General features: G+C 38.2%; 1 protein-coding gene across 1 annotated transcript in view; it reads left to right on the forward strand.

Annotated features, from left to right (window-relative positions):
- Nucleotides 1-20,358, forward strand: part of CWC27 (CWC27 spliceosome associated cyclophilin) — a 231,426-nt gene that overhangs the window by 176,725 nt on the left and 34,343 nt on the right. The window lies entirely within an intron of this gene.

Genomic DNA, 20,358 nt, shown 5'->3' on the forward strand with positions numbered 1-20,358 from the left:
CTGCCAAACAGCATCTCTCCCCTGTTTCAAAACTCTGTTCAACACTCCCATCCTCCAGGAAACCAGTCAGCAAGATTTGTTGAGCACTCACAAATCTAGAGGGTGGAGGAAGGAGGGCTGGAACACATATTAAAAAAGACATAAAAACACTTATTAAGAAAACATTTAAGCAAGTAAGGCTCTGCAACTATATATAACTTTAATCAAAAGGGCCGGGTGATGATGATTTGAATGGGATGAATCCTACCTACCATACGATCCTGGAAATACTTGTATATTTCTCGATATGTGATTTCTGTATGGTCTGGGTTATGATGCCAATTTTTGTAAAACCCTTGGTCTCTTTTAATAGGTTTCTATTACTTATGTGTACTTGTTTATACTTAAATTCAAAGTCGCTTAAGGCAGAAGCTGGCTCCTCCCATAGTTCTTTGCCAAAGGTGAAGGCTCAGTGAGTGTTGAATGACCCATAGAGATAAATGCACGTGCACAGAAAAACTTTGTTTTTTTATATGACTGGACAGGTTTAGTTTTATTTTGGATTCTTTGAATGTCTCAAAATATCTTTCAAATGTTTTGGGTTCAGCCACTACACACAAAAAAATGTTTTGCCAAGTCCTCTTCCCCTTATTTTTGAATCCATACGCATTTTTTAAGGAAATATGATCCATGTGTTTCTGATTCATTTACACTTAACTCATCAAGATGGTGTTTTGTAAGAGCAGTTTGATGCCCAATAAGTTTTTTTAACCTTCTTGTAAGCCATTTAAGTCCTTTTTTATTGAACAGGAAAGTCACCAACAAATTTAAACCCAGAAGTTTCATTTGAAACTCATAACCCACAGGATTCAAATTTACTTTCAACTTGGCAAGACCATTTACCTTCCCAAGGTTCTTCCTAGTCCCTTGGTTCAGTATCCTCTCAGTTTGAATTCCTCATTAGCATCAGATATCAATTAGTGTTTTTGAAAGTGTCATTCTTGTTTTTGATGTGATTTCACAATACAATCAGTGTTCTAACATCCTCATTAGAGAGTTAAACAAATGGGGAAACTTCACCAGATTGGGGGAAAAAGAGACCACTGGTCAATGACATTGGCTAGTTCTCCATCTGGGGAATAAAAATAAGTGGTAAAGGAAGGGGAAATAGGGTAAAGGAACCATTACCAGGGGTTCCTTTCTGCTTGCAATTGCAGTCACCTAACCAGAAAGTCAGAACTCTACACTATGTACCTACATACTTTTTGTATATTTTTTTAATCTAACATCTAATTAAAGTACCTTTAGTATTCTTACAGAATACATGGGGGCACTTATATACAGCCTTTGTGTTGCATTGTAGAATACTGAAATTTTGTAACCTGATAAGCAACAGCATCACTTCTGTTCATAAATAAACCAGTTCAGCTTTATCAAGTCCCTGGTGATTTAGATCATCTCTCATAAAGTATACTCCACTCGGAAAAGAAGTCTTGTATTCAAAATGATTTATAGCAAATATTATGACTTCATGGCATATGCATGTGTGTTATGCATAAATTACATGGTTCCCAGACTATTTTGTAGGTCACGCTTGCCGCTGTTCTAAGAAGTGAAAGTCAGCCAGTGCTGTACTACACCGTCAGGGTCTGTTATCTGAGGTAAAATGATTGCTTCTAAGACATTTTTATGTGTCCACATGAGTGACCACACATTGAGGGATCATTTTCATTTTCTGTCAAGATAGAAACCATTACCAATTTGTTATGTTTTCTTTTACTTGGCAAACTGTTCTATTCACATTTTTGGCTGAGCTGCTGTATTGGCATAGTATACAATAGACATTTGGGTACCATTCAGCAGCATTCTACTTTTTATGCAAAAAAAAAAAAAAAAAGTGGGAGGGGGAGAGAAAGAAAAGAAATATGATTCTATTGTAAACACTGTATATGGTGTTTGATAATTATTCCCAGATTTCACTGTCTAACAAGGCATTTAAGGAAGTGTTATTAGTAGATCTAAGCTGAAATGCATGATAGAAATTTTTCACTCAAAATTATTATCATTCTTCCTTTGTTGGGATATATACTGCCAATATTTGATAGTGGTAGTGACGGGCACCAGATTCTAGTATAGCAGCTAAAGGAGACTCTTTGCCACTACATTCCTTCATCCCACAGCATCACACACTCTTATAGCTATAGAAACCTTCTTCAAACATGGATTTTATAAAACCAATTAGATACATAGCAGGAGTTATCAGCCAAAGGATTCATATGACCATGTGGATGAAGTCCATATGCCATTTTGGGTTTGGTTAGATAAAGCTTGGTTAGCTCCCAAAAAAAGTTTTGAGAGCTGTCTGACAAGGCAGTAGAGAGACTTATAAAAAAGAAAGCCACCTGCTCCTTACACAACAAAATTGGCATTCTAAGGGGAGGGAAAAAATTAAATCTATGAGAGTAGACTGCAGTCTTGTGAACATTAACTATTCACTACTATGTTCCATTGAAAATTCTTTCCAGATTGTTAACATAAAACTTCACAACAAACATACAAGATAAAATAATAAACAATATAAATGTCTATCTGCCTTCCTCCCTTTTCCTCTTCTCCTCTCTCTCCCCTTCACCACTTTCCCTTAGTACATACAGTATTCAGTAATATAAGAATAGGAAAACACTAACAATTGCATGGTTGCCTCAAGTAAATATTTTAATTTTTTTATTATATAAAGAAAAGATATTCACTGTAGAAAAACCAGAGTATAGATCCTGCAAAAGAAGTAAATTAAATCACCTGTGATCCCAAACTCAACAATAAATACTATTAATTTATACACACATATATATATAGATATATATATGTATATATATATACCCTTCCACATACTTTTATGCATATTTTAAGCAGAAATGAGATCATATAATACTACAGTTTTATAACTTGGTTTTTTTCCCTCAGCAATATATAGTGAGTACTTTTCCTTGCCATACGTAATTTTATGATATACTGTTTGAATTCTGTACTGTGACCATATAGTATTCCATTATATGCTGAACCATGGTTTACTTGATCAGCGCCATGTTGTCGGATATTTAGGCTCTTTCCTAAATGTTTTTATTATTATACACAGCACTGTAATGAACATCCTTATATCTGTGTCATTGCTGCTTTTCTCAGGATAAATTTCTAAAACTGGAATTGCTTAGTCAGTGGGTATGCATGTTAGGCTCTGCTAAATATTTTCAAATGGCCCTACCAAAATGTCATTCCAATTTATACTCCCAAGTAAATATCATTTTTATGACTTGCTTTTAGGGCTGTTAGAATCATAAGAATTAATTAAGGTACTTTGCAGCATTTGAGAATAACATTTTAGAAGAAGTGCTTTGCCCTTGTAAACTTTTAAAAAATACACAGTCTGGTTTGCTTCTGTTTTTAATATAGCTGGTACAAATTCCAATGTAACTCCGCAAGATCATCAGCTCTAAGTATTCTTGTTCTTGGTGCTAAAAAAGGCTCCAGGATAATCCTATGGGTTAGAACTTTATGATCTAGATTTTTTTTCAGTTTTATTACTACACCTTGGCTTGCATTAAAAATCAGTCTTGTCTATCAGCCAGACAGTTTGTTTCTGCTAAAGACTGGAGTTCTGAGAACCAAGTTAGCATAGCATGGAAGCAACAAGTACCAGTTGTCTTGAGTATCCAAAACAGTGAAAAACAGTGAAAATTTAATAATGCAGATGTTAAAAAAAAAAGAGAGATTATAAACTGTTAGACCCATTTAGACCTCGTTATAAGATACCATTAAAGGATGTAGCCTCATTTCATTGTTAATGTTGGCAAAGCTTTAAACACCTTTTATATGTAATACTATAGTGACAGATGTAATACATATTGTATATGATTTGGTCATGTATTGAGTGAAAGGTGCTGTGACAACAAATGAATATTTTAATTATAGTCCCCACTTCATTCAAGCAGGACATTGCCAGGCATGGGTAACAAGCTGGTGTAGACAAACACAAATACAGCTCTAAGGAGACTGTGAGACTGATGAAAGCCCAGGTTAGCCAAGTGAGAGACCTTTACGCTTTAGTGTAGGTGGGACAGCAGGTCTCAAACTGTTGGTCTCTGGACCACTTTTATACTCTTAAAAATTACTGAGGACCCCAAAGAGCTTTTGTTATGTGAAATATATTTATGGATATTTACCTTATTAGAAATTAATACTAAGAAATTTTAAATCACTTCAAAATAACAATAATGAACCTATTACATGTTAACATAAATATTTTTATGAAGAATAATTACATTTTCAAAGCAGAAAATATAGTGAGAAGAGTGGTATTTACTTTTTTTCATATCTCTAATGTCTAGCGTAACAGGAGCAGCTGGATTCTCATATCTGCTTCTGCATTTCACTCTGTTTTGATCTCATATTTACATTATGTGTTCTCTGAAAATTTTCACTGTACATTCATGAGAGGATGAGAATAATGAGGGCAAATAATGTCTTAGTATTCATACAAAAATAATTTTGACATTGCAGGCACAGTGATCCCCAGTACTTTGAGAACTGCGGGGTTATAGCATATCTAGTCACTGTGTGTGTCATGATGGTCCTTATTTATCAGAGGTTATGACCCAATCTGTAGGTCCTGGGAAGCTTCATTCCAGATCCTGGTTTGTGATCCTTGTTCTCAAGCGATACCAAAGTAGTGCTTTCTGAATTAAATGTGCCCAGAACCATTGGCCTAGACCTGTTACAGCACAATTCTTACCACTTCCACAGCAACCCCTTACTGGCCCTCAACTGCTTTGGAATGGTCTGTGGCATGCCAGTTTGATTTTATTGTTCTTGTTTGTTTTTTTCCAGCTCAATTACATTGAGATATTAATATATAACATTGTTTAAGGAGTACAGTATAATGATTTGATACACAAATATATTGTGAAATGTGTACCACAGTAAGGTTAGTTAACACGTCCTTCACCTCACATAATTACCATTTTGTTGCTGTACCCCCCAGAACTTATCCATCTTATAACTGAAAATTTAAACCCTTTGACCAGAATCTCATTTCCTCCACCCCCTAACCCCTGACAACCACCATTCTACTCTTTGTTTCCATGATTTCAGTGTTTTGGGATTCCACATATAAGTGGGATCATAAACTATTTGTCTTTCTCTATCTGGTGTATTTCATTACTTAGCATAATGCCCTCAAGGTTTTTCTTCTATAAGGTTGGCCATAAGATATTATGGAAAAACCTGAACGAACTTTTTGGCCAACCTAATATTTTATGCCTGAATAATATTTCATTGCATATATATGTATGTGTGTGTGTGTGTGTGTGTGTGTGTATATATATATATATATATATATATATATATATATATCTCACGTTTTCTTTCTCCATTTATTTGTCGATGGACACTTAGGTTGTTTTCATGTCTTGGCTAATGCTACAATGAACATGGTAGTGCAGCTATCTCTTTAAGACAGTGATTTTGTTTCCTTCAGATATATACATAGAAGTGGGATTGATGGATCATATGGTAATTCTATTTTTAATTTCTTGAGGAACCTCCATACTATTTCCACAGTGCTGTACCAAATTACATTCCCACCAACAGTACATAATGGTTCCCTTTTCTCCACATCCTCACCAGCATTTGTTACTGCTTCTCTTTTTGACAGTAGCCATTCTAACCGGTATAGGGTGTTATATCATTGTGGTTTTGATCTGTATTCCCTTCTGATTAGTGATGCTGAGCATTTTTTCATGTACTTGTTGACCATTTGTATGTCTTCTTTGGAGAAATGTCTATTCAGATCCTCTGCCCATTTTTCAGTAAGATTGGTTTTAATTGCTTTTGAGTTATGTAAGTTCCTTATATATTCTGGATATTAACCCCTTATCAGTATATAGTTTGCTAATATATTCTCCTTTTCATTTTGTTGATTTTTTTTTCCCACGGGGAAGGTTTTTAGTTTTAAATGTAGTCCTACTTCTTAACATTTGCTTTTGTTGCTGTGCTTTTGATGTCATATCCTAAAAGTGTTTGCCATGACCAATGTCAAGGAGCTTTTTTCTTATGTTTTCTTCTAGGAGTTTTACTGTTTCAGGTCTTATGTTTAAATCCTTAATCATTTCGAGTTAATTTTTGTGAATGGTATTATATGAATTAAGCATCCAATTTCATTCTTTTGCATGTGAATATCCAGTTTTCCCAGAACCATTTGTTGAAGAAACTGTCCTTACCCCATTGGGTATTACTGGTTCCCTTGTCAAATATTGGGTTGGCCATAAAAGTTCATTTGGGTTTTTCTGTAAGATGTTACAGAAAAGCCTGAACGAACTGTTATGGCCAACCCAATATTAGTTAACCATATATGCATGGGTTTATTTCTGGGTTCTTGATTCTGTTTCACTGGTCTGTGTGTCTGTTTTTATGCCAGTACCATACTGTTTTGATTACTGTAGATTTGTATTAGAGTTTGAAATCAGGAAATGTGATACCTTCAGCTTTATTCTTGTTTCTCAGAATTGCTTTGGCTGTTCTGAGTCTTTTGTGGTTCCATACAAATTTTAGGGGTTTTTTTTCCTGCAAAAAAATACATGCCATTGGAATTTTGATTGAAATTGTATTGAATCTATAGAAGATCTTCGATGGTATAGACATTTTAAAAATATTAACTCTTCTGATCCATGAGATATCTTTCCATTTATTTGTGTCTTCTTCAATTTCCTTCATCAGTGTCTTACAGTTTTTGGTGTATAGATCTTTTACTTCCTTGGTTAAATTTATCCCTAAGCATTCTTTTTTTATGCCACTGAAAATGGGATTTTTAAAATTTCTTTTTCAGATAGTTCATTGTTACTTTACAGAAATGTTTTGATTTTGTACATTGATTTCATATCATGAAATTTTATGAAATTCATTTATTAGTTCCTATGGCTTTTGGTTGGAGTCTTTAGAATTTTCTATGTATAAGATCATGTCATCAGCAGACAGAGAAAATTTTACTTCTTCCTTTCCAATTTGGATACCTTATTTTTTTTTCCCTAATTGTTTGGGCTAGGACTTCCAGTATGGTGTTGAATAGTTGCGGTAATCGTGGGCACTCATGTCTTGTTACCAGTCTTAGAAGGAAAGCTTTCAACCTTTCAGCACTGAGTATGATGTTTGCTGTAGGGTTTGCAATATATGGCCTTTATCATGTTAAGTAATGTTCCTTCTATAACCAATGTATTAAGATGGTTTATCATGAAAGGATGTTGAATTTTATCAAATGCTTTTCCCGTGTCTATTGCAATCATGCTTTAATTTTTTGTCTTTCATTCTATTAATGTGGTATATAACATTTATTGGTTTGCATATGTTGAACCATCCATACATCTCAGGGATAAATCACACTTGATCGTGGTGTGTGATGCTTTTAATGTGCTGTTGAATTCAGTTAGCTAGTAATTTGTTGAGAATTTTGCATCCATACTCATCAGAAATATTGGCCTATAGTTTTAATTTCTTGTAGTGTCCTTATCTGACTTTGGCATCAAAGTAATTCTGGCCTCATAAAATGAGGCTGGAAGTGTTGCCTCCCCTTCAATTTTTTGGAACAGTTTGAGAATAATCGATTCTTCTTTAAATGTATGATAGAATTTGCCCGTGAAGCCATCTGGTCCTGAGCTTTTCTTTGTTGGGAGGTTTGTGATTACTGATTCAGTCTTTTTACTTGTTATTGATCTGTTCAGATTTTCTATTTCTTCATGATTCACACAGTAGTCTCATGCTCCATTGTATTTCTGTGGCATCAATTGTAGTGTTTCCACTTTCATTTCTAATTTTATTTGAGTCCTTTCTCTCTTTTTCTTGGTAAGTCTGGCTAAAGGGTTATCAATTTTATCTTTCAAAAAAACCACCTCTTAGATATGTTGATCTTTTCTATTATTCTTTCCTCTATTTCATTTATTTCTGCTCTGATCTTTGTTATCTCCTTTTATCTGCTAACTTTGGCTTAGTTTGTTCTTCTTTTTCTAGTCCCTTGAGGTGTAAAGTTAGGTTGTTTATTTGAGATCTTTTTTTGTTTAACGTATGCATTTATCACTATAAATGTTCCTCTTAGTACTACTTTTGCTGCATACCATAAGTTTTGCAATGTTGTGTTTCCATTTTTATTTGTTTCAAGATATATTTTGATTTTCCTTTTGATTTCAACTTTGACCGATTTGTTGTTCAGGAGTATGTAGTTTAATTTTCCACTTATTTGGGAATTTTCCAGTTTTCTTCCCCGTCATTGATTTATAGTTTCATACCACTGTGGTTGGGAAAGACACTTGGTATGATTTCACTGTTTCTAAATTTGCTAAGACTTGTTTTGTGACCTAATGTATGATCTAACCTAGAGGATGTTCTGCGTCCACTGGAGAAGATTGTGTATTTTGCTGCTGTTGGATGGAATATTCTGTATACGTCTGTTAAGTCTTTAAGGTATAGTTTAAGCCCAAGGTTTCCTTGTTGATTTTCTGCCTGGATGATCTATCCATTGTTGAAAGTAGGGTATTAAAATCCCTTACTGTGGTTGTATTGTCATCTGTTTCTCCCTTAAGATCTGTTAGCATCTGCTTAATATTTTAGGTGCTCTGATGTTGGGTACATATATATTTACAATTGTTATATCCTCTCAATGAATTGGTCCCTTTATCATTATATAGTAACCTTCTTTGTCTCCTGTTATCATTTTTTCCTTAAAGTTTATTTTGTCCGATATAAGTATAGCTACCCTTGCTTTCTTTTCGTTTCCATTTGTGTAGAGTATCTTTTTCCATCCCTTCACTTTAAGCCTCTGTGTGTCCTTGAATCTGAAGTGAGTCTCTTGTAGGCAGCATATAATTGGGTCTATTTTTTTTTCCATCCAGCCATTCTATACCTTTTGATTAAAGAATTCAATCCATTTACATATAAAGTAATTACTGATAGGTAAGAATTTACTATGCTTAATCTTGTTAGTTGTTTTCTACCTGTTCTGTATGTCTTTTGTTCCTTTCTTTCTTGCTGTCTTCCTTTATGAGTTGATGATTTTCCATACTGGTGTACTTTGATTCCCTTCTCTTTATCTTGTGAGTATCTGCTATAGGTTTTTGTTTTGTGGTTACCCTGAGGCTTACTTGAAACATTCTGTGGATGTAACAGTCTATTATAAGCATCTGATAACAGTTTAACTTTGATCACATTCCAAAACTCTGCTCTTTTACTCCCCACAAACATTTTGTCTTTGATGTCACAAATTACATCATCTTATATTGTGTATCCAGTAACAAATTATTGTAACTATAGTTGTTTTTAGTACTTTTGTCCTTTAACGTTTAGAGAGTTAAGTAGCTACCACACCACTATATTACAGTACTAGAGTATTTTCAATCTAACTATATACTCATCTTTACCAGTGTGTTGTATGTTTTCATGTTAATAACTAGCATCTTTTTGTTTCAGCTGAAGAATTCATTTCAGCATTTCTTGTAAGGCAGGTTTTGTGATGATAAACTCCATCCATTTTTGTTTGTTTGGGAAAGTTTTTATCTCACCTTCACTTCTGAAGGACAACTTTGTTGGGTAAAGTATCCTTGGTTGGCAGTTCTTTCTTTCAGCACTTTAAATGTATCATGTCACTGTCCCCTGGCCTGCAATGTTTCTGCTGACAAATCTGCTGATAGCCTTATGGGGGTTCCCTTGTATGAAAGACGTCTTTTCTCTAGCTGCTTTTAAAATTCATTTTCTTTTATTGTAGACAGTTTTACTGTAATGCATCTTAGAGAAGATTGTTCTAAATTGGAGAGCTTCCCTGGTGGCGCAGTGGTTGAGAGTCCGCCTGCCGATGCAGGGGACACGGGTTCATGCCCCATTCCGGGAAGATCCCACATTCCACGGAGCGGCTGGGCCTGTGAGCCATGGCTGCAGGGCCTGCACGTCCAGAGCCTGTGCTCCGCAACAGGAGAGGCCACAACAATGAGAGGCCCGCGTACTGCAAAAAAAATAAAATAAAATAAAATAAATTGGAATTATGGGGTGCCCTATTAGCTTCATAAACTTGTATGTCCAAATCTCTCCCCAGATGTAGGAAGTTCAAAGCCATCATTTTTTTTTTAAACATCTTTATTGGAGTATAACTGCTCTACAATGGTGTGTTAGTTTCTGCTTTATAACAAAGTGAATCAGTCATACATATACATATGTTCCCATATCTCTTCCCTCTTGCATCTCCCTCCCTACCACCCGCCCTATCCCACCCCTCCAGGTGGTCACAAAGCACTGATCTCCCTGTACTATGTTGCTGCTTCCCACTAGCTATCTACCCTACGTTTGGTAGTGTACACATGTCCATGCCACTCTCTCACTTTGTCACACCTCACCCTTCCCCCTCCCCATATCCTCAAGTCCGTTCTCTAGTAGGTCTGTGTCTTTATTCCCGTCTTGCCTCTAGGTTCTTCATGACCTTTTTTTTTCTTAGATTCCATATATATGTGTTAGCATACGGTGTTTTTCTCTTTCTGACTTACTTCACTCTGTATGACAAACTCTAGGTCCATCCACCTCACTACAAATAACTCAACTTCGTTTCCTTTTACGGCTGAGTAATATTCCATTGTACATATGTGCCACATCTTGTTTATCCATTCATCTGTTGATGGACACTTAGGTTGCTTCCATGTGCTGGGTATCGTAAATAGTGCTGCAATGAACATTGTGGTACATGACTCTTTTTGAATTATGGTTTTCTCAGGGTATATGCCCACTCGTGGGATTGCTGGGTCGTATGGTAGTTCTATTTTTAGTTTTTTAACAAACCTCCATACTGTTCTCCACAGTGGCTGTATCAATTTACATTCCCACCAACAGTGCAAGAGGGTTCCCTTTACTCCACACCCTCTCCAGCATTTATTGTTTGTAGATTTTTTGATGATAGCCATTCTGACTGGTGTGAGGTGATATCTCATTGTAGTTTTGGTTTGCATTTCTCTAATGATTAATGATGTTGAGCATTCTTTCATGTGTTTGTTGGCAATCTGTATATCTTTGGAGAAATGTCTGTTTAGGTCTTCTGCCCAGTTTTGGACTGGGATGTTTGTTTTTTTGATATTAAGCTGCATAAGCTGCTTGTAAATTTTGGAGATTAATCCTTTGTCAGCTGCTTCATTTGCAAATATTTTCTCCCATTCTGAGGGTTGTCTTTTGGCCTTGTTTATGGTTTCCTTTGCTGTGCAAAAGCTTTAAGGTTCATTAGCTCCCATTTGTTTATTTTTGCTTTTACTTCCATTTCTCTAGGAGGTGGGTCAAAACGGATCTTGCTGTGATTTATGTCATAGAGTGTTCTGCCTATGTTTTCCTCTAAGAGTTTTATAGTATCTGGCCTTACATTTAGGTCTTTAATCCGTCTGAGTTTACTTTTGTGTTTGGTGTTTGGGAGTGTTGCAATTTCATTCTTTTACATGTACCTGTCCAGTTTTCCCAGTACCACTTATTGAAGAGGTTGTCTTTTCTCCATTGTATATTCTTGCCTCCCTTATCAAAGGTAAGGTGACCATATGTGCGTGGGTTTGTCTCTGGACTTTCTATCCTGTTCCATTGATCTATATATCTGTTTTTGTGCCAGTATCATACTGTATTGATTACTGTAGCTTTGTAGTATAGTCTGAGGTCAGGGAGCCTGATTCCTCCAGCTCTGTTTTTCTTTCTCAAGATTGCTTTGCCTTTCAGGGTCTTTTGCATTTCCATACAAATTGTAAAATTTTTTGTTCTAGTTCTGTGAAAAATGCCATTGATAGTTTGATAGGGATTGCATTGAATCTGTACATTGCTTCGGGTAGTAGAGTCATTTTCACAATGTTGATTCTTCCAATCCAAGGACATGGTATATCTCTCCATCTATTTGCATCATCTTTAATTTCTTTCATCAGTGTCTTATAATTTTCTGCATACAGGTCTTTTGTCTCCTTAGGTAGGTTTATTCCTAGATATTTTATTCTCTTTGTTGCAATGGTAAATGGGAGTGTTTTCACTTTCAGATTTTTCATCATTAGTGTATAGGAATGCAAGAGATTTCTGTGCATTAATTTTGTACCCTGCTACTTTACCAAATTCATTGATTAGCTCTAGTAGTTTTCTGGTAGCATCTTTAGGATTCTCTATGTATAGTATCATGTCATCTGCAAACAGTGACAACTTTACTTTTTTTTTTTCCGGTACGCAGGCCTCTCACTGTTGTGGCCTCTTCCATTGTGGAGCACAGGCTCCGGACGCGCAGTGTCAGCGGCCATGGCTCACAGGCCTAGCCGCTTCATGGCATGTGGGATCTCCCGGACTGGGGTATGAAACCGTGTCCCCTGTATCGACAGGCAGACTCTCAACCACTGCGCCACCAGGGAAGCCCACTTCTCCTTTTCCAATTTGGATTCCTTTTATTTCTTTTTCTTCCCTGATTGGTGTGGCTAAAACTTCCAAAACTATGTTGAATAATAGTGGTGAGAGTGGGCAACCTTGTCTTGTACCTGATCTTAGTAGAAATGGTTTCAGTTTTTCACCATGGAGGATGATGTTGGCTGTGGGTTTATCATATATGGCCCTTATTATGTTGAGGAAAGTTCCCTCTATGCCTACTTTCTGCAGGGTTTTTATCGTCAATGGGTGTTGAATTTTGTCAAAAGCTTTCTCTACATCTATTGAGATGATCATATGGTTTTTCTCCTTCAATTTGTTAATATGGTGTATCACGTTGATTGATTTGCGTATATTGAAGAATCCCTGCATTCCTGGGATAAACCCCACTTGATCATGGTGTATGATCCTTTTAATGTGGTGTTGACTTCTGTTTGCTAGTATTTTGTTGAGGAATTTTGCATCTATGTTCCTTAGTGATATTGGCCTGTAGTCTTCTTTCTTTGTGACATCTTTGTCTGGTTTTGGTGTCAGGGTGATGGTGGCCTCGTAGAATGAGTTTGAGAGTGTTCCTCCCTCTGCTATATTTTGGAAGAGTTTGAGAAGGATAGGTTAGCTCTTCTCTAAATGTTTGATAGAGTTCACCTGTGAAGCCATCTGGTCCTGGGCTTTTGTTTGTTGGAAGATTTTTAATCACAGTTTCAATTTCAGTGCTTGTGATTGTTCTGTTCATATTTTCTATTTCTTCCTGGTTCAGTCTCGGAACGTTGTGCATTTCTAAGAATTTGTCCGTTTCTTCCAGGTTGTCCGTTTTATTGGCATAGAGTTGCTTGTAGTAATCTCTCATGATCCTTTGTATTTCTGCAGTGGCAGTTGTTACTTCTTTTTCATTTCTAATTCTATTGATTTGAGTCTTCTCCCTGTTTTTCTTGATGAGTCTGGCTAATGGTTTATCAATTTTGTTTATCTTCTCAAAGAACCAGCTTTTAGTTTTATTGATCTTTGCTGTCGTTTCCTTCATTTCTTTTTCATTTATTTCTGCTCTGATATTTATGATTTCTTTCCTTCTGCTAACTTTGGGGTTTTTTTGTTCTTCTTTCTGTAATTGCTTTGGTGTAAGTTTAGGTTGTTTATTTGAGATGTTTCTTGTTTCCTAAGGTAGGATTATATTGCTATAAACTTCCCTCTTAGAACTGCTTTTGCTGCATCCCATAGGTTTTGGGTCATCGTGTTTTCATTGTCATTTGTTTCTAGGTATTTTTTGATTTCCTCTTTGATTTCTTCAGTGATTTCTTGGTTATTAAGTAATGTATTGTTTAGCCTCCATGTGCTTGTATTTTTTACAGATCTTTTCCTGTAATTGATATCTAGTCTCATAGCATTGTGGTCAGAAAAGATACTTGATACGATTTCAATTTTCTTAAACTTACCAAGGCTTGATTTGTGACCCAATATATGATCTAACCTGGAGAATGTTCCATGAGCACTTGAGAAGAATGTGTATTCTGTTGTTTTTGGATGGAATGTCCTATAAATATCAATTAAGTCCATCTTGTTTAATGTATCACTTAAAGCTTGTGTTTCCTTATTTCTTTTCATTTTGGATGATCTGTCCACTGGTGAAAGTGGGGTGTTAAAGTCCCCTACTATGATTGTGTTACTGTTGATTTCCCCTTTTATGGCTGTTAGCATTTGCCTTATGTATTGAGGTGCTCTTATGTTGGGTGCATAAATATTTACAATGGTTATATCTTCTTCTTGGATCGATCCCTTGATCATTATGTAGTGTCTCTTGTAATAGTCTTTATTTTAAAGTCTATTTTGTCTGATATGAGAATTGCTACTCCAGCTTTCTTTTGATTTCCATTTGAGTGGAATATCTTTTTCCATCCCCTCACTTTCAGTCTGTGTGTGTCCCTAGGTCTGAAGTGGGTCTCTTGTAGACAGCATATATATGGGTCTTGTTTTTGTATCCATTCAGCCAGTCCATGTCTTTTGGTTGGAGCATTTAATCCATTTACATTCAAGGTAATTATCGATATGTATGTTCCTATTCCCATTTTCTTAATCGTTTGGGGTTTGTTATTGTAGGTCTTTTCCTTCTCTTGTGTTTCCTGCCTAGAGAATTTCCTTTAGCATTTGTTGTAAAGCTGGTTTGGTGGTGCTGAATTCTATTAGCTTTTGCTTGTCTGTAAAGGTTTTAATTTCTCCATGAAATCTGAATGAGATCCTTGCTGGGTAGAGTAATCTTGGTTGTAGGTTTTTCTCATTCATCACTTTAAATATGTCCTGCCACTCCCTTCTGCCTTGCAGAGTTTCTGCTGAAAGATCAGCTGTTAATCTTATGGGGATTCTCTTGTGTGTTATTTGTTGTTTCTCCCTTGCTGCTTTTAACATGTTTTCTTTGTATTTAATTTTTGATAGTTTGATTAATATGTGTCTTGGTGTGTCTCTCCTTGTATTTATCCTATATGGGACTTTCTGTGCTTCCTTACTTGATTAACTATTTCCTTTCTCATATAAGGGAAGTTTTCAACTATATTCTCTTCAAATATTTTCTCAGTCCCTTTCTTTTTCTCTTCTTCTTCTGGGACCCCTATAATTCGAATGTTGGTGCATTTAATGTTGTCCCAGAAGTCTCTGAGACTGTCCTCAGTTCTTTTCATTCTTTTTTCTTTATTCTGCTCTGCAGTAGTTATTTCCACTATTTTATCTTCCAGGTCACTTATCCATTCTTCTGCCTCAGTTATTCTGCTATTGATCCCTTCTAGAGAATTTTTAATTTCATTTATTGTGCTGTTCATCATTGTTTGTTTGCTCTTTAGTTCTTCTAGTTCCTTGTTAAATGTTTCTTGTATTTTCTCTATTCTATTTCCAAGATCATCTTTACTATCATTATTCTGAATTCTTTTTCAGGTAGACTGCCTATTTCCTCTTCATTTGTTAGGTCTGATGGGTTTTTACCTTGCTCCTTCATCTTCTGTGTGTTTTTCTGTCTTCTCATTTTGCTTAACTTACTATGTTTGGGGTCTCCTTTTCACAGGCTGCAGGTTCATAGTTCCCATTGTTTTTGGTGTTTGTTCCCGGTGGCTAAGGTTGGTTTAGTGGGTTGTGTAGGCTTCCTGGTGGTGGGGACTAGTGCCTGTGTTCTGGTGGATGAGGCTGGATCTTGTCTTTCTGGTGGGCAGGTCCATGTCTGGTGGTGTGTTTTGGGGTGTCTGTGGCCTTATTATGATTTTAGGCAGCCTCTCTGCTAATGGATGGGGTTGTGTTCCTGTCTTGCTAGTTGTTTGGCTTAGGGTGTCCAGCACTCTAGCTTGCTGGTCGTTGAGTGAAGCTGGGTCTTGGCGTTGAGATGGAGATCTCTAGGAGATTTTTGCCGTTTGGTATTACATGGAGCTGGGAGGTCTCTTGTGGACCAGTGTCCTGAAGTTGGCTCTCCCACCTCAGAGGCGCAGCCCTGATGCCTGGCTGGAGCACCAAGAGCTTTTCATCCACATGGTTCAGAATAAAAGGGAGAAATAATAGAAAGAGAGAGAGAGAGGGAGGGAGGGAGGGAGGGAGGGAGGGAGGGAGGAAGGAGATAAAATAAAGTAAAATAAACTAAGTTATTAAAATAAAAAAATAATTATTAAGAAAAAAAATTTTTTAATTAAAAAAAAAAAGACAGAACCCTAAAATGGTAAAAGCAAAGCTATACAGACAAAATCACACACAGAAGCATACACATACACACTCACAAAAAGAGAAAAAGGGAAAAAAATATATATATATCTCTTTGCTCCCAAAGTCCACCTCCTCAATTTGGGCTGATTCGTTGTCTATTCAGGTATTCCACAGATGCAGGGTACATCAAGTTGATTGTGGAGATTTAATCCGCTGCTCCTGAGGCTGCTGGGAGAAATTTCCCTTTCTCTTCTTTGTTCACACAGCTCCCGGGGTTCAGCTGTGGATTTGGCCCCGCCTTTGCTTGTAGGTCACCTGAGGGCATCTGTTCCTGCTCAGACAGGACGGGGTTAAAGGAGCAGCTGATTTGGGGACTCTGGCTCACTCAGGCCGGGGAGAGGGAGGGGTACGGATGCTGGGCGAGCCTGCGGGGCAGAGGCCGGCGTGACGTTGCACCAGCCTGAGGTGCACCATGAGTTCTTCCGGGGAAGTTGTCCCTGGACCACGGGACCCTGGCAGTGGTGGGCTGCACAGGCTCCCGGGAGGGGAGGTGTGGAGAGTGACCTGTGCTTGCACACAGGCCTCTTGGTGGCTGCAGCAGCAGCCTTAGCGTCCCATGCCCGTCTCTGGGGTCCACGCTGATAGCCGCGGCTCGCGCCCGTCTCTGGAGCTCCTTTAAGCGGCGCTGTTAATCCCCTCTCCTCGCGCACCAGGAAACAAAAAGGGAAGAACAAGTCTCTTGCCTCTTCGGCAGGTCCAGACTTTTTCCCGGACTCCCTCCCGGCTAGCTGTAGCGCACTAGTCCCTTCAAGCTGTGTTCACGCCGCCAACCCCAGTCCTCTCCCCGGGATCCAACCTCCGAAGCCCGAGCCTCAGCTCCCAGCCACCGCCTGCCCTGGAGGGTGAGCAGATGAGCCTCTCGGGCTGGTGAGTGCCGGTCAGCACCGATCCTCTGTGCAGGAGTCTCTCTGCTTTGCCCTCCGCACCCGTTGCTGCGCTCTCCTCCGTGGCTCCGAACCTTCCCCCCCGCCACCCGCAGTCTCCGCCCGCGAAGGGGCTTTCTAGTGTGTGGAAACCTTTCCTCCTTCACAGCTCCCTCCCAGTGATGCAGGTCCCGTCCCTATTGTTTTGTCTCTGTTTTTTCTTTTTTCTTTTGCCCTACCCAGGTACGTGGGGGGTTTCTTGCGTTTTGGGAGGTCTGAGATCTTCTGCCAGCGTTCAGTAGGTGTTCTATAGGAGCTGTTCCACATGTAGATGTATTTCTGATGTATTTGTGGAGAGGAAGGTGATCTCCATGTCTTTCTCTTCTGCCATCTTGATGCTCCTCCCCATTATTTCTTTAAATAAGCTTTCTGCCCCTTAAACCTTCTCTTCCCTTCTGGGCCTCCAATGAGACATAGATTGTATTTTTTTAATGGTACACTGCAAATCCCATAGGCTTTCTTCATTTCTTTTCAGTCTTTTATCTTTTGTTACTCTGACTGGATAATTTCAAATGCTCTGTCTTTGAGCTTACTAATTTCTTCCTCTTGGTGTCTAGTCTGTTGTTGAAGCTTTCTACTGAATAATTCAATTTAGTCACCCTATTCTTTGGCTCCAAAACTTCTTTTTTATGTTTTGTATCTATTTGTTCAGTTTTTCATTTTATTCTTGTATTATTTTCCTGGTTTTGTTAAATTGTTTATCTGATTTCTCTTGCCTCTGTTTAAGCATCTTTAGAACAATTATTTTGAATTCTTTATCAGGTAATTCCTGTATCTCCGTTTCTTTGGAGTCAGTTATTAGACATTTACTGTGTTCCTTCGGTAGTGTCATGTTTCCCTGATTCTTCATAGTCCCCATTGGCTTGTGTAGGTTCTGCACATTTGAAGATGCTGTCACCTCTTCCACACTTTGTGGACTGACTTCAGTAAGAAAAGACCTTTATTTTTGTGTGGTGGGAATGCTTACATACACTGTGATACCAGCTCTAGTGGTGCACCACACCTAGTGCAGGAGCATGTGATGGCTCCAGGTTCAGAGGGGAGGGGGCATGACATCTCGTCACCTCAGGCCACTGGGGTCCACAGCACTGACAACTGTTGGGTCCTTGATGAGCACTGTGGGACACCCACAGTGGCTGCAAGGGCTGTTCAGTTTCTCAGCAGTGCCTCCAGCTCCAGCAGCCAGGGACCTGGGCAGGTAGCAGTGGTGGCCAGGGCCAGTAGTATGCACACAGTCAGCTGTGGGGGTGAGCTACAGGTGCCTACTTAGTGCTAGGGGCCAGCAGCAGACACACACAGAGTGGTAGGCACCAGGGCCTGGGCACATTGCAGGCACACTGCAACTGCAGGGGTCCTGGCTGTCATTGTGTACTACCATAGCCATAGGGTCTTACCACAGGCCATGGCAGCAGAGGCTGGAATTAAGAGTTGGGCTGGGGGTGTACAGGCACACAGCTGGAGGGGTAGCTGCAGGTGAGCCCTGTAGTGTGGGCCAATAACAGGAGATAAGGCTAAATCTGGGCCCCTAAGCTGCTGCAAGGGTCCTGGGTTTCAGCACACACTCCTCTGGCCGCAGGGTCTTACCATGAGCACACAGCAGTAGATACAAGTGATGGGTATTGGGTTGGGGCTTGCAAGTGCACAGCTGGAGGGGCTAGCAGCAGGTGCAGACCAATGATGAGTAGGGTCATTTCCCAGCCCACAGGTAGCTATGAGGGTCTTGGCTGTTGGCATGCACTTCTGTGGCAGAATTTTTATTTATTTGGATTTATCAAACTTTTTCTTTATGGGTTTTTTTTTAAAATATCTCATTTAAGAAGGCCTTTACTATCGCCAGGGTAGTAAGGATATCATCTATATTCAAAGTTATAAGGATATCAACCTATTTTCTTCTAATAATTTTAAAGAAAATTGTATAATTTTCTTAATTAAAGTCTTACACATTTTCATTAGGTTTATTCTCAGGCACTCTATATTTTTGGTGCTGTTCTGAACTACTCTTTGTAATATATTTTGTAGTTGGTGATTTCTGGGATCTAAGAAAGCTACTGATTTTTTAAAAATCTTGTCTATGGCCATTTTTAAAATTCCCCTATTAATTCTAATGTTTTTTTCAGGTAATCATCTGCATTTATCCTCTTCTCCTTACCTTCTGTTCCAGTGAATGTTTATGTCTTCCCTATACTGTTGATCCCTTACCTTTTCTCTCCATAGGGATCTTGCTTCATCAGTTATCCCCTCTTTCTCCTGTATCTTTCTCCCTTACGTTGACTTCTCCCCATTATCATTTAAACATGCTGAAATCTCTCTCCAATCAAAAAACAAGAACCAAACCTCTTCCTCTTATCTTTCTTGTTGGTCATCTCTATGGTGTTGTCTTCCCTCACCTTCCCCACTGACTTACACACATCCCTTTCACTGCACTGCTGCCGTTCTGACAATATTCTCACCAGTGTTTGAACACTATTTTCATTTAAATCCAGAGGATGCTTCTCAGGCCAGAGACACAGTTCAGTTTAGAAATCATATTAATTAATCATTTCTTCCTCCTCAGAATATTCTCTTCCTTGCCTTCTACAATGCCAACCTGACCTGATTTTCCCCCCCCATCGATCTAACCACATCTTCCCAGGACCCATCATTGAAAATTCTTCTTCTCCCACTCCTTTAATGTTAGAGTTCATCTCCTCCTCTCAAACCTCACACTTCTTCCTTTGGTGACCTCATCACTCCACCCTCACTGAGTGATCTTATCCATTTTTAGTTACCTATACAGTTATCTATACATGGAAGCAGTTCTCTTTCAAATCTGGATCCCCAACATAGATTTTGTTGCTAAACCATACAGCCAAGTACAGGAATAGCTTGGAAATACTGTGGGTTTAGTTCCAGACCACTGCAATACAGCAAACGTCGTGGTAAAGTGAGTCAAACGAATTTTTTGGTTTCCCAGTGCATATAAAAGTTTCATTTATACTATACTGTAGTCTATTAAATGTGCAATAGCATTATGTTTTTAAAAAAACAATGTGCATACCTTAATTTTAAAATAATGCTGTTGGAAAAATGGTACCAATAGGCTTGCTTGACACAGGGTTGCTACAAACCTTCAATTTATAAAAAATGCAGTATCTGCAAAGCACAATAAAGCAAAGCACAATAAAACAAGATTTGCCTGTATTCACCTTCTTACTAAGCATCTCTATTTGGATGTCTTCTAGGCACTTTTATGTCTCCTAAACACAGTATGTGCATATCTGACCTTAACCCTAAACTTGTTCTT

The sequence above is a fragment of the Monodon monoceros genome, unplaced genomic scaffold, assembly GCF_005190385.1.
Source record: "Monodon monoceros isolate NGI ecotype Baffin Bay Population unplaced genomic scaffold, NGI_Narwhal_1 Super_Scaffold_12, whole genome shotgun sequence".
Lineage (NCBI taxonomy): Eukaryota > Metazoa > Chordata > Mammalia > Artiodactyla > Monodontidae > Monodon > Monodon monoceros.